A 14,925-nucleotide genomic window follows, 5' to 3' on the forward strand; every position below is an offset into this window, starting at 1 on the left:
TCATGATCATGGGTGTTCTAGCAACTCTGTGTCTGATGTAAGTCAGGCCTCACTGGAAGTATATGTTGTGTACCAAGTTCTGCATTTCCTGACATGTCTGACCCTATGAGTGCTCTAGGGTTTGCTGACTCCTAATTGTAGATAGACCTTACCTGTGGTGTGTCTGGTGTGTCTGTAGAGACAAACATGTGTGGAGTTTCCTATACATTCCTCGGTGTACATGTTGTTGGCAAATTATAGTTATGTATCCACGGCCATGGGTTTGTGAATGGGGTACCTAGTACTGATGCTATGAGTATGTTACACATACATGTGAATAAGTGACGGTTTGGTTGCATACTAGTATACACACACTCAGGTTTGGCACTTGGTACTATACTGGCAAGTCCAGTTACAACTTGCAGACCATGTGGCTTTAGTTTTTCTTTCCGTACACTGACATTTGTAGCCCAGGTCTTGGCGGAGGATATGCAGCATGATTCTTAGATGATAACTGGCAGAACTCAGATTGCAAATCAAAGCCAGTTATTACCCATCTTGTAGGTTATGGGTGTGCTTTGTGTGATGTGACCTTTGTAGTCTGGCCTGCCATATACTTCCTCTGTGATATGAGCTGTTACAAGTACAGTAGATGTAATGTCTGATTAACTTGCTGTGCCATTTCACACAATGCAATTACTAATGTATAACATCTGCATTTGTCTTCACAGCTGCTAACATGACTCCAGACCAGGTCCGTGAATTTCAGCGCCATGCGATATCAGCACATCCTGCTGGTGGAGTCGGGGTTCCGGAGGATGGCCCGGCGATATCGCCATGAACGGGCCTCCGGGGCATGGAGAGCCTTCCCACAGGGTGGGCCTGCTTTGCCCACCACAGCCACCACCAGCACAACCACCAATACGAGCCAGGTGGCCCCACCCACAGCTGTCACTGTTGGTCCAACATCTTCTGGACTTCCTGGCCCCAGCATTGCCACCGGTGCAGAACAGCCCACTAGGCCTGGCACCACACCCACACAGACCTCCTCCACCGGTACCCAGACTGCCACTGCTCCATCTGTTGACCCTGCAGCCTTCAACCGAATGGAACATAAGAAGGCCAAAGTGCTGCGCAAGTTGAGCCACCTGAGCTGGGACGTACGGCACATTAACTGGTGGGTTAAGTCCATTAAGAGGACCCTCCGGAGGGCCAACCTCTAGACACTTTTTTGATGGACATGATTCCCTTCCCTCCCTCCTCTTTCCTTGTTCTTATAGTTAGTGGGCTTAGGGGGCTTAGTGTTAGGTTAGTATAGGCTGTTAGTTTAGTTAGTGTTAGTGGGTGGGGGGTCCTCATTCTTTATATTTTTACTTATTAAGTGTGTGGGTTGGGGGCTATGTTGGGGTTCTTGTGTGTTAAAAAAAAAAATTAAAAAAAAATAATAATAATATATATATATATATATTTGGATAGGATAGTATAGTATGTGTTTAGGTTAGTATGGGGGGTGGGGGGTAGATGTTTAGAACGTTTCGTTACATGTGATAAGTAAGTGTAGCTTAGGTTAGTTAGGGACAGTTGTGGGTAATGAGTAGTCAGGGTAGATTAGGGTAGGTAAGATTTTTCCCTCAGTTTCATCATCTGTGATTAGCATTTAATAAATATTTGGTTACCCCTTAGTAGTATGTGTTGAATGGTACTTGATTGTGGGTTTGGATTCAGTGTACATCAATTTGGTATTATAACATCTGTGTCCTATGCTACAAACAAATCCCAACTGAGCTGTACGATTGGCAGCCAGCCCAGAGCTACCTTGCAAAGTGTCGACCCTTTGTTGCAACCACCAATCACAGTTAATATGGATCCCAATGTGTTTCTGTTGATAAGTGTGTTTTCAAAGTCACTAACAGTGCTTTCAGACTTGATATTGGGGAAACAGTTTTACGTCTGACTGCAGTGTGATGATCATGCACACCCTTATAAGATGAGTTTTCATTGGCAATCTTGTATTCTTGTCTTCATGACCCTCATACATCATTTGTGACACAGTTCGGCATGATTACCAATTTGTATGTTAACTCAGACACCTTCATTTGTGCAGTTTTTTTAGTGTGTACTTAGATTAGTGTGGCATGTTTATTGTGTTATTTTTGCATGTTTACAACATTTTGCGGCCACTATTTGATGACTTAGTTATCCCCTGAGGAAGCATTCTTCTGTCCAACACAGCATGGTGGTGTATGGTTTCTCACTTCATCCGATTTGTCCCTCAGGAAGGGCAGGGTATGATGCAATCATGGGCACTGTGCAGAATTCTCTGACTACATATTATCAGGACAGTTGTATTGACAAGCTACGCAATTTGACAGTAGGCACATTTCAGTTATCTACTTCACAGTTGATTTGTCACATTACCCAGAGGCAGATTTGTTGTGTAAGTGCTATTTATTGAAACGTGCTGTAGTGCTATCTGTACATTGTCCATGATTGTGAGTCCATTATAGTGACATTTTAAATTGGGATCCAACACAAGGGGTTATGGAAATGCTTTTGACATGCTGGGGTTGATGTTTCAGACAGTGCAGAGGGATAGGATTTGGCAATGAGTAGGAGAGAGACAATCACTGGGCTGGGAGACAAGATATACAGTGGTTTGCAGAACAGTGCTCGAGTAAAGTTGTTGCAAGACTGGCAAGTTACAATGCACAGGACCTTGGTAAATGTGGGCCATGTGGCAGGGACTAGTGCTTCCGGGTCATTTTCCTTTTGAATGTGATCTGTTCCATGTCTTCTTCTTCTAATGTGTGTGTTGCCTGCTTTGTCCTTGTTGTTGTTGGTTGTGAAGAGGCAACACACACCTCAGTGTTAGAAGACGTGGAGTCAGACATCCCGGTCGCTGCTCCCTGTGAAGGTCTTAAGGGCAGTACTGCAGCAAGGAGGGTCTGCTGGTTTTTGAGAATAGCAGCCACATCACGATGGTAGGCAGCCAGTTCGGCCCTGAGGGAGTCATGATTGCATTTGTGCATGCAGTGGAAGGTTTGGGGTGCGAGGTGTTGTGGCAACTCCCTTACTGCAGTGGTGAATTCCTTGACAGTTTCTTGTAGTCCTTGCAGTATGGATGTTAGGGCTTGCATAGCTGCTGCCTGATCTGCAGATGACATCATGCACAAACGCATCCCCTCAAGGCTGGCTGCCATAGTTTGCATCCCCACCAGCACCTCCTTGGCCAGCTCCCGCTGTACTCCAACTACAGTTCTCTCAAAGCTGGTGCCAGTGTCATCTGAGTCCTCAGCTGTATTGGAGCTGGCAGGTCTTACAATTGGGGTGGTGGGTGGATCCTCTGCGATGGCTGCTTGTTCTGTGCTCCTCCTTGTGACTGAAGGTGGGGTCTGGAGGGTGTCAAGGACCTTTTGGATAGTCTCCTGGGGAATGTTTATCGGCTTGTCATCCATGTCATCTGGGAAATCTGGGACAGGCATATCGGCAGGAGATCCATCTTCCTCTGCAATGAAACAGGGTACAATTAGTGCGTCTGTGTTGTGGCAATTTTGATGTGACGTGCCTGCCTTTTGATGAATTCACTTTGTGATCTTGTTTTGTGTTAATTTCTCCAGTCCTTCAGATGGGCATTCTTCCAGGCCTATGGACCTCCTGTGTGTCAAATGTATGTTATTGAGTTATCAGACTTGTCAGCCTCATTGCCTCTAGGTGTTGGTTTATGCCAAATAGTGAATTGCCACCTTCTTTTCCTACTCGACCCTCCGTGTACATCCATTCTCATGGTGAGACCTTTCACTACCTGTGGGTGTTCTGATGGCCCTGGCAGCACACTTAACAATCTGGACCTGCCCCAATCTCTGATCTTTCACATCCACTTAAATGTAATTGACACGTGGCATATCCTATGCATGGCAATGTTATGATCCGATATGGATGTTGACATTGGTAATGTGTCCTGCTGATGTTGGGGAATGTGTGTTACATTGGATTGCCCTGATAATCGTATCAGTGTCCTATTTCCTCCTCTGACTGTGCAGGTGTATTTCAGTGACCAGTTCCATGTGTCCCCCCCTGAATGCTGTTGTCTGAGCAGTATGACATTTTGGATGTTGCATTGTTACCCAGGCACAGGATGGACCCTGACATATGCAGCATGGGTGTGTCCTTAGTGCTGTGTAGCTCCTATTGATGTTTACATTGGCTGATGTTTGCGACAACTATGGGCATTGACATTTGAGAGTACTGGGGCCTTTGTCTTGTTTCTGGGGATTGTTGCAGTTGTCATCCTCACCCCCTAATTTAGGTGTGTATGATCCATGGGGAGGTTACTGCCATTGGCTACTTGAGCTGCACACCGAGCAGAGGTGGTAGTGGCACCTGTTGTCGCAGTTACATTCCAGTTGTCGGTATGGCTAGAGGTTGTTAATAGGGCCCTAGTTAATGTAGGGGATATGTTGGCTGACTTGTGCCGGGATGTCAGTTTGACGTAGTGGCCTTCCCTCCTTGCGTGGCTTTCCCTTTGCTCCATCTTTGGCATGACAGCATGCCCCCATGGGACTGTTGTTGGTGTTGTGAAATGGTGTGCCCCAGGTCTTCTCAGAACAGGCCATGCCCCCCTGCTGTGCCCCTTTACCCATGCCACTCCATGTATTAGATGACTTCCATGCATTTAGTGGTCGGTATCCCCCCCTGCTCACAGTTGACATTAGTGCATTTTAATTCCTCACGCGACTTACCCTGCATGTACATTGTCTCCTGGCAGTCTGCGCTGTCCTGTCCTTGAATCCCTGTGACGATCTCCTCAGGGATGATGCCTGCGACCATCTCCTCCATGTGGTCCAGGGCCTCCTGGTGTGCTGGACTCCCCCCTCCAGTCTGCAGTGCTGCCTTCCTGTTCCTGGCCATCTCTTCCTTGGTCCTGCGCTTGCAGTCATGCCAGCGTTTCTTGCATTCGATAACTGTTCTGCGTACTTCTGCCACACTGTTAATCTTGTCGACAATTTGTTGCCATATAGCCTCTCTCCTACTGATTGGCAACTTTGATGTGACAAACAGTTGGTGCTGGTGTTCCGTCACCTCTTTAACCAGAATTTCCTGCTCCTGTGCACTAAAGCGACACTTTCTTTTCTTCTTAAAAGTGCCCTGGTTCTTGTGTGGGACATCCTGGCTGGTTCCTGGTCTGCTGTCATCTTCCTGGGGTCTGTAGTGGCATCTGGGATCCATTTTGGCTCTCCTCTGGTGAAATGGCTGTGTTTGCTGTTTTTTTTTACGCTATTGCATTAAAAAAAACGGCGCATATCCGGTTTGCGGTGTTGTAAATCGACCCACAGTCATTTCCGCCACGTTAACGTCGTTTTCCTTTACGACTTGGCCCCGCGGTGTGCTTCAAAAATAATGACTCCCACCTGTTGCCGCCGACAGGCCAAAATGGCGTTAGCCGGCGGTAATATTTTTGACGCAAAACTGCGCCGGCGCAGTTTTGTGTCAAAAAGTATAAATATTGGCCTTAGAGTCCGCACATTGCTTACCATTGGTTGGCTTCATCATCACTCTCATTTCCTTGCTTTTCTTTGGTCAGCAAGCACCAGATTCCCTTCCTCTTTGTGTATTTGTCCATACCCAGAAGCATGGCCCAAGGACAGCTTCTATTGCCCAGTGACTTTACATTGCTTGCTGCTTTCAGAGGATTTTTTCCCATTTACTTGCACTCTCTTCTTCACTCCCTCCTCCTGCTCTGTTTATTGCCAAGTCCACCCCTACCCCTCTCTCTTTGTTGCTTACCCCCTTCTGTCCCTCCTGAAATCAATTCCCAAAGTCAGTCAATAGGTGTCAAAAGGCTAGAAAGTTGCAAATGGCTCTGAGCTCCCTGCTGTGCATGGCCTTTTGGTTCTGTCTTCATGCAGGGCCTAACCGACGACCTTCAGCTCAGACGTAAGATAATTAAATATTTTTTGTGAAGGCAGAGAGTAATCCCATACTTATAAAACGGATAACTGTCCCTCACAGTTAGCAAATGCCACGCCATATTGCTTTTTGTCTAACCTTCATCCATGCAGCACAGCAGCCGCCCAGCTGTACAACATGGCTAAAAGAAATTGACAATATCTCAGAGGTGAAACCTATTTACTTTGCCAGTGCTTGCTTTGCTAGTTGATTCACTAATGGGGGATACTTTTAATTTAGTGCCCAGTACTATTTCCTGTCCCATTCCAACCCTGAGTAGAGACATCAGCTGAGTGCTAGTTGCCAAGATGTTGCATCCATTTCTTTTTCCAGGTACTTCAAAATCCACATTCCTCTTTGAGTGGTGTCAGGGAATTTAGACCATTCGACAATTTGTGTTTTTTCAGCCAGTTCACAAAGCAGTTGTACAACTCTGTCGTGCGTTTGGTACGCTACTCCGTGGGTTCCTAAATATGGAATACTGCCTTGATCTACCTTTCCTTGATAATCAGTTTCTGACCCCCTGCCACTCCTATTACTGCTGTACATTTTACAGCTAAGCTCAGTTGAGGAGCCATCCTGTCCTGTGTTTCAAGTGTGCTCATCTCATCTATCTCCTCAAAGCAATCACTTTGAACGTTCCTGCGCCAAGCTATCCTTCCTACAAGTCAAGTAGATCTAACCCTATGCTCCCAGATGGGGCTTGTGATAGGGTTCTAGCTCTTGGGACGGTTTTACACAATACTAATGTAGGTTTGACTCCGTTGTCTGTCCGGTATATTGACAGAATGGTACTTGCTGGCACAAGGGCATGTTGTTTAACCCACAAATTTTTTCATTCTGGTTCCTTTTAAATCTCTGGTAGTTTCCTACTAAAAACTTCATCAAGTATTGCTTTATCAGTCCATTACATCTCCCTGAGCTTCCTGTTGCTTTTGTATAATAATTAATGAGTAACACCCATCCAGGGGCGTAGATATCACTTGTGCAGTTGGAGCAATGGCACCGGGGGTAAGAGAGGGAGGGGGGCCCACTGTACTGGCGAATTCTCTGACTTACTCCAACTCAAACAGGATGAGGCATGATGCTGTGCATTGCCCCTGAGTCTCTCCCCTCTGAAAATAAACACTTGCTCGTGAACTTTTCAATTGTCTTGGTCTTTTCACATTTCAAACAGGCCAATAAAATAGTGAGATTTTTCTAGCTTTCTCTACAACCACATAGTTAAAGTACGAGGTCAGCGCAAACTATGAAAGCCTCCCTACAATGAATGCTGCAACAAAATATGCGCATTTCATTGTTGTTGAGACAGTGGGTAAAAAAGTATTGGTTCCAGCATAACATGAACACTGCCCATTCATCCCGGCGTACAGCATTCTGAATAAAGGCTGCAGAAAGGATTTCTTGGGTTGGCGTTTCAATAAACTGGGCATCACTTCAGAACTCCTACATGAGCATTCCCAGCCCAAAATCCGGTTAAAGAAGTAACCCAGAGGATTTCTGCCTGCGTCAATTGCTTTTTGTGCTGTCAAAGTTATTGATGGAGGACCCTCAGAGGGGTGTACAAGTGCCAGGTGCATGCACCTGCTGCTCGCATCCGTAGCAGACATGTGACCCCGCCTAGTATAAGGAGACGCTCCCCTAAAAACGTTCACTGTGCTGGTGTTGAAAGAACACTTGGCCTTCAGCTAGCGCTACATCTGAAGGCTGGTGCCCTAATGGAAGGGCTCAAATTTGAAGTTCGGGGAAATATACAGACCTTATTCATACCAACTTTGGCCTTAGGTGTGACTAACCTGAGGGGGAAACTCTTTATCACCTTTTCGAAGCGTCAGAGCTCGCGCGATTTTCGTTGGTGGGTGCCCGCCGTTTATTCAGTTCTCTTTTAATCTTGACATTCTGGCATTCGTGGTTTTGATACTCTCACTGTAAATGCAAGACTATTATCCCGAACGTAGCTGACTGAGATACTTGCACATCATATGGTACAACTTGAGTTCTCTGATGATTTCTAGTGAGCTTTTCATGAGAGCACAACTAGCAAGGGGGTAGTGAGGATTCAGGGGTAGTAGGTGGGGAAGGCCGCCTGATAATCTGGAACTCTTACACTACAGTCTAATTGTGTCACAGCCTTCCTTCTCAAAGATGACAATTGTACTCAGAGAATAACTGGAAGATGATAATGTTTTATGAGTTTGTTGGCGTTTTTTTTAATGAGAAATGTGTATGTGCTTAAACGTGTGAGTTGTTTGCAATTGAAAAGAAAAAGCTATAACGTGAAGAACTGTTTTTGTGGCCTACTATTAACTAGGATTCAAACACGCCTCAGTTAAATTTTTGTAAATACGGTTGCTGAATTTGTGATATTTCTTGTGTATTTATATTTCTCAATGACCCCACACACAGCAAAATTAGCATTTTTATTTTGTATGACATTGTTTTCAAAGCCTTCAGATACTTGTTAGACTTGGCCTTTTCTGCAGGGTCATTCCCAAACCTTTTGCCTTCACCTTCCTGTTTTTTAACCAGTGTTTGTTGGCTTTTAGGCCTCTGTAGACATTACTACTGCTAACTAGTGCTAACATCCTTGTGCTCTCTCCCTTAAACATGGTGAAATTGGCTTAAATCCAATTGGCACATTTAATGTATTTGTGAGTCCGTAGTAAAGTGGTTCTGCATGGACCCAGGACCTGTAAGTTAAAAGCTACTGGTTGGCCTGTAGCATCCATTGTTCCAACCACTTAAGTAGCCTATAGCCTTTTAAACGTGGCTCAGGCCTGCCATTGCAGCCTGCATGTGCAGTTTTATACTGCCACTTCAACTGGGAAAAGTAAACATTTTGCAAGGCTGAATCCTACTTTTTTAAGACATATGTCACTCCTAGGGTAGTCCGTAAAACAACCCATAGGGCAGTATGCAGTGTATTTCAAGAGTTGGGCATGTACTTATACGTCTTACATGTCGTGGTAGTGAAAAACTGACAAATTAATTTTTCACTACTGTGAGCCCAACCTCTCTCATGGGGTAACACTGGGTTACCTTATTAGATTTAATGAATGCAAACTTTCAATTGGGATCAGGTAGGAAAGTCAAGTTTGGTCTCCAAAGAATTGTAATTGAAAATGTTCTTTACTGGTGAAGTTGGATTTTAAGTCTCATTTCTGGAAATGCCACTTTTAGAAAGTTGCAATTTTCCTGTCCTACCCATTTGGTGCCTGTAGCTGTATCCTGGGTCACATGACTAGGTGTAGCTAGCAGTTGGTCTTTGTGTATTACTCCCAGACACTGAGACAAAAGGGAAGTAGGAATTGGCAGGATGGGCCATCTCTGACTTGATTGGGGGAGGGGCGGTCACCTACCACACTTACACATCACAGAAGCTCTGCCTCAGCACACTCACAAAGGATTTCCCATTAGCCTTTCGTGTCCAGAGACAGGCTGGGGCCAAGGCAGGGAGGAAAGAAATTCCAGACACTTTTGTAGGGGGAGGACTCTGGAAGCTTCTCCTATGTCAAAGTGGGCACCAGGACCCTAAGTCACAAATCTTCAGTACATGTCTGTACCTGTGGAAGACTCAGAAGAAGCGCTACTGTGCTGCTCTGCTACTCAGCTGCCCTGCTACTCTGCTGCACTGCGCTTGCATTTTGAACCCAGAACCTCAGGAGTGACTCCAAGGACTAATTGGCTTGCCTCTTGTTCAGATCCTCAGGGACAGAAAAGGCTTCAACCACCCTGAACCTGACACCTGGATTTCTGCCTGTTGTGAGTCTTGCCCCCAAGTGGTGTCACCTCAGTTCTGGACCTTTGGAAGTGGGCCTGAAAGTGCCGTGCCATCCTAGCTGTGATCCAGCAGAAGTGACACAGTGCGAAGCATCACTTTGCAGCTTTGCATCGGAACCACTTCTGTGGATTGTATGACCGAACAATGTAAGGCGTTACCACACATGCCTTTAAAATGGGACCATTACCATTACCATGCATATGCCTTTACCACGCAAATGTTACAGCGGATATACCTTTACCATGTATGCCTTTCCAACAAAAATGGAAGTATTTCACAGGTAAGTATAAAGTCTTTATATATAAATATATGTATATATATATATATATATGTGTGTGTGTGTATATATATATATATATATGTATATATATATATATATATATATATACACATCTGTACATATGTATCTCTTTATATTTATATATGTGTATGAGGTTACATTGCCATAAAGATATATAAAAAAATGAAGTAAAAAAACGAAATAACATTAGAGCGCTGTTCCTGACATTGATGTTGCTGCACAGCTAAGAGCATGAAAGATAATATCGTTTTGGACATATAATACCACTTCTTGCCTGAGTTTTCACATGTTTTTACAATACTGATCAGTGGGCAAGGTGACAACTACGCCATTTGTACAATAGCTGTGGACAGTTGATGTTGTGGTGTGGAGTGGGCTTAATGACTATTTTATAAATTGGTTCTTTTTTTGCCCACATTCGGACAGTTGTTGAATTGAATATCTGTGATTTTCACAAAAATGGCTTCCTCTTTTGAGGCTTGAAGAAAAGAAAAATCTAGCAAACTCTTTTTTACCAAAAATATGTGTGATGGTGATGCATGACAGGCGGTATCTACTACAGGATATGCATTAAAATTGCAATTGTTATATGACACGCTGGAAAAGCTAATGAAGAAGGAACTTTCCAAATGGTGGGAGATTGAGTCACTGCAGCAATATATCAAAAAAGTACACAGGGGCCTACGAATGTATACAATTCTGACATATGAAGATCCTGATCCGGAATTATTGGAAGAACGGGCGGAAAAATCTAAAATCAGCCCCCTTAATATGATGAAAATATAAATTCAATATGCTAAAAAAGATAGAGATACAATTCTGGAAGAGATTGACAAAACTACTACAGAGATCCTGACATTGATCTCACAGGTTAGTTTTGATGAAGCAAAGGAAAATCTGGATAAAAAGCTTTCTAAATTCGAAGAAGAAATCACTTTAAAGAAACAGAGAAAATTCATCCGGGATTTTAAAGACTATCAATCGGGCAGAATGTGAAATTTCCACCACAAATATGATTATATGTACTCAGAGGATTATAAGGAACCAACACCACCGGTTATGGGTGGATCTTCTGATCAAAATCTGAGAATGTCTGAAGAAATTGATGTGTCGGATGGCAATTTATCAGATATGTTGGATACCCCCCTTGGGAAAACTATGGATACAGATAAAAATATTGATAGATCACATTTTTTAAAACAGTTTCGTCTATTGAATTAAGGCAGGACAGAACAAAGAAAAGAGTTTTTCCAACCAAGGGGCAGAGGACGAGGACAGAGAGGCAGAGGAAGAGGAACCGTGCAGCGCAGATACAAAGAAGGAAAAGAAAGTACCATAACAACAGGAATGAGAACGAAAACACGGAAGACACCTCAATGACTGTAGTAAATCTATCCAGTAGAATTTTGACCAAAGAGGAGAAAGGTCTCCTAGCTTTAGGTCTGTCTTTCTGCCCAACTAATAACTTTGATTATGTTCAAACTAGGATAGATCTCTTTCACTTTGTAAGGAAATTAAAACTCAAAAAGTGGTATAAAACTAAAGTAAGAGGAAAATCCGGTGCAATTGAAACGGTTAAAGCAAGTAAACAGTGCATTTCAGATATTGAATTATTGCATACACTATCTATTTTGGATAATGACACAATAGCACATGCTGATCCATTTGTGAATCTGGAAATGATGGGAGTAGAAACAGATATCTCATGTCCTAGTCCTTTTAAACTGAAATCCAAATTTTTACCAGCTGTACATAGTGAATCTATTGAAGTGTTTGAAAAGGATGTGATAAGTCAATTTAAGAAAATTAGATATGGATCTAAAAATAAGAAATATGACAATCTCTCTATTTGACAAAAATTGGCTCTTTAGAATTTAAAGAAGGATACGAGTATTGTTATTCGTAAATCAGACAAAGGGGGCAATGTGGTTGTCCTAAAAAAAAGCCAACATATGTGTGACGGATGACGACAGTTAAATGATTGAGATTGCTTTATTATTGCTAATCAGGTTGAGCTTTAAGCATCCATCTCGCGTTATCATGAGCTATTGGCAGAATGGAAAGAGAAAGGTCTACTGGAATGGGATGAGTACCAGTTTTTGAAATGTGATCAACCTAATACTCCAGTCCTTTACCTCTTACCTAAATTACATAAGGATAAACAGAATCCTCCAGGTAGACCTATCGTGTCTGCGACAGAATCACTACTTGAAGATACCTCTAGATATATTGATTATTATCTTAGACCATTTGTGGAAAGTTTACCTTCTTATGTGAAGGATACAACGAAATTTTTAAAAATGATGGATAGTCTGCGATGGGAGGATGATTTCATACTCTTGACATTGGATGTTACAAGTCTATATACATGCATACAACATGAATTAGGTCTAACGGCGGTTAGACATTACATGAGTGCAAGATCTGTTTCATATTTAAGGCACACTGAAATGATCTATGATATGATCTGGTACTGCCTTACCAACAATTGTTTTCTATTTGATGATCAAATCTATAAGCAAGTACAAGGGACAGCTATGGGAACATGCTTCGCTCCCAGTTATGCAAATCTTTTCATGGGCTGGTGGGATGAACAGCTGTCCAACACTATAACAGATTATGAGGAAAAAGTTGTGTTGTGGTGTCGTTATATAGACAATATTTTTATCATCTGGAAAGGTGATGAAAATTCGGCAATGAACTTTGTGACAGCTTCAAATGATAATAAATACAATTTGAAATTAAATGAACAGCACAGTAGGACATCTATCCAGTTTCTGGATGTAGAAGTAAGTATAGAAAATGACCTGGTGAATACAAAACTATACAGAAAGATAACAGCAGGAAACATTCTGCTAAATGCTGAAAGTGCCCATCCTCCAAATTTGATCAAAAGCATTCCATATGGAGAACTCATGAGGGCTAGGTGTATATATGTAGCACATGGGATAAATACCAGCAAGAGTGCACAACTATGTGCACAAGATTCAAGGAGAGACGATACAGCAATAATATAATCTTGCAGGCTGTTAAGAAAGTGGAAGGCTGTTCTAGGTCAGAGATATTGTATCAGGGACAAAAATGTATTACACATGATGAGAAAATCAGATTCATTACAACTTATTCAAACCAGGCACACAATCTTAGACATGCACTTACCAGAAGTTGGCACATTTTACAAACAGATCCAGATTTGGCAGAGTGTGTGTGCAATGCCCCTAGGGTTACTTCCCGTAGAGGGAGATCATTATGGGATAATCTTAGTTATAATATGGTGGTCAGTTCCAATAATTTGGAAAATGACAGATCTAAAGTGATGGGATTTTATTGTTGCCAACAACGTAAAGCATGCAAATATAGCAAGGATTGTAAAAGAGTTGAATTAGGAAATGGACAAAAAGATTATGAAATTAAGGGACACTTTAATTGCAACACTGATTTTTGTGTGTACTGTTTGAGATGTCCATGTGATAAGATATTCGTGGGAAGCACAATACACAAAGCAAAAAAGAGAGTGTTGGAACATGTAAGAGCCATTCAAAATTTTGATCGTAATTATCCTGTAGCACGGCACTTCCATGAGGCACACCAAGGGAATGAAAAATTGCTCAGCTATTTGGTATGTGATCAAATAAAAGTGAACCCACGTGAGGGAGATAGACAAAAAATGTTACGTACTCTAGAATCAAAGTATATTATTAACTTTATGACTCTCTCTCCAATGGGTTTAAATTCAAGTGAGGAGATGAGCATACATCTGGGAAGGTAGAAAGGTACACAATATGATGGAATAATGAAATATTGCTAGTCGAGCTTCTATTTGTTTTGATCTTTTTGAATTTTTACAACCTTAATGTGGGGTTTATATGGGGTGGTGTATAATGAACTATTTAAACATAGACTTTAGGTGGTGGGTGCTTAATTATAATGAGATAAGAGATTGATAATTCAACAATAAAGCAGTCAGACTCATTGGAACTTCAATACATTTATAATGGAATAATCAATAAGAGAATTATGAGAAATAATTATAATTACGTATGAAATGTTTATTGATTAATTACAAATTAATGGTATAAGATGAATTTAGCATGATTCTGTCTCTAGTATGATAATTTACCTTTGGATATTTGTAGGACTGTCTTTTTCTGCATTGGGATATTCAGCAGTCTAAGATGACGCCCACCGTTTTAGTAATTTGTTTGTATTGTTGTTTTAAGTCCTATTTCTATGTTTGTTTCACTTTTGTTATTTATGCAGCTTGAATTGAAACTCCCTCATCCGTGAACAAGGCTACGGCTGAAACGCGTTGGGAGGAGCCAACTTGTAATATATCTAAAATATATATTTTTTCAACTTTCCGAAGGTGTTCTGACCCTTTCTTTGAAATTGGACAAGGAAATCTTGGGTTTATATATATATATATATATATATATATATATATATATATATATATATATATATGTATAAAACACCTTGTGGAAGTTGCCAGTAGGTAGTTATACTTAGGACCATGCTTCCAGAGAAAAAGTGTTTTTTAACATCTTTGTCACCGTCTGATGAATCGTCACAACATTTTTCAAAGAAAGTGGCCGGGTGATTCTTGTTGTGCACAATAAGTTTTAGGGTGATTCGTCAAGCGGGGGCCACAAAAAAGGGGGCTACAAAAATGTTACATTTCCCATGTTAATTCCCATAGGAACTGTCAACACATCTACAGCCCGAACCACTGGATGGAATTACACCAAATTTGGCAGAAAGCTAGCTGCCTTTTTGTTATTTGGTGTAAATCCGTTCAGTAGTTTAGGAGATATTTAAGGGAAAACAAATTTGTATATCTCTAAAATTTTTGAATTTTTGTGAATACGTGTGCGAAAAGAAGCGTTGCAATAGGCTGACCGCAACCTAACTAGAATGT

The sequence above is a fragment of the Pleurodeles waltl genome, chromosome 3_1 (assembly GCF_031143425.1).
Source record: "Pleurodeles waltl isolate 20211129_DDA chromosome 3_1, aPleWal1.hap1.20221129, whole genome shotgun sequence".
Lineage (NCBI taxonomy): Eukaryota > Metazoa > Chordata > Amphibia > Caudata > Salamandridae > Pleurodeles > Pleurodeles waltl.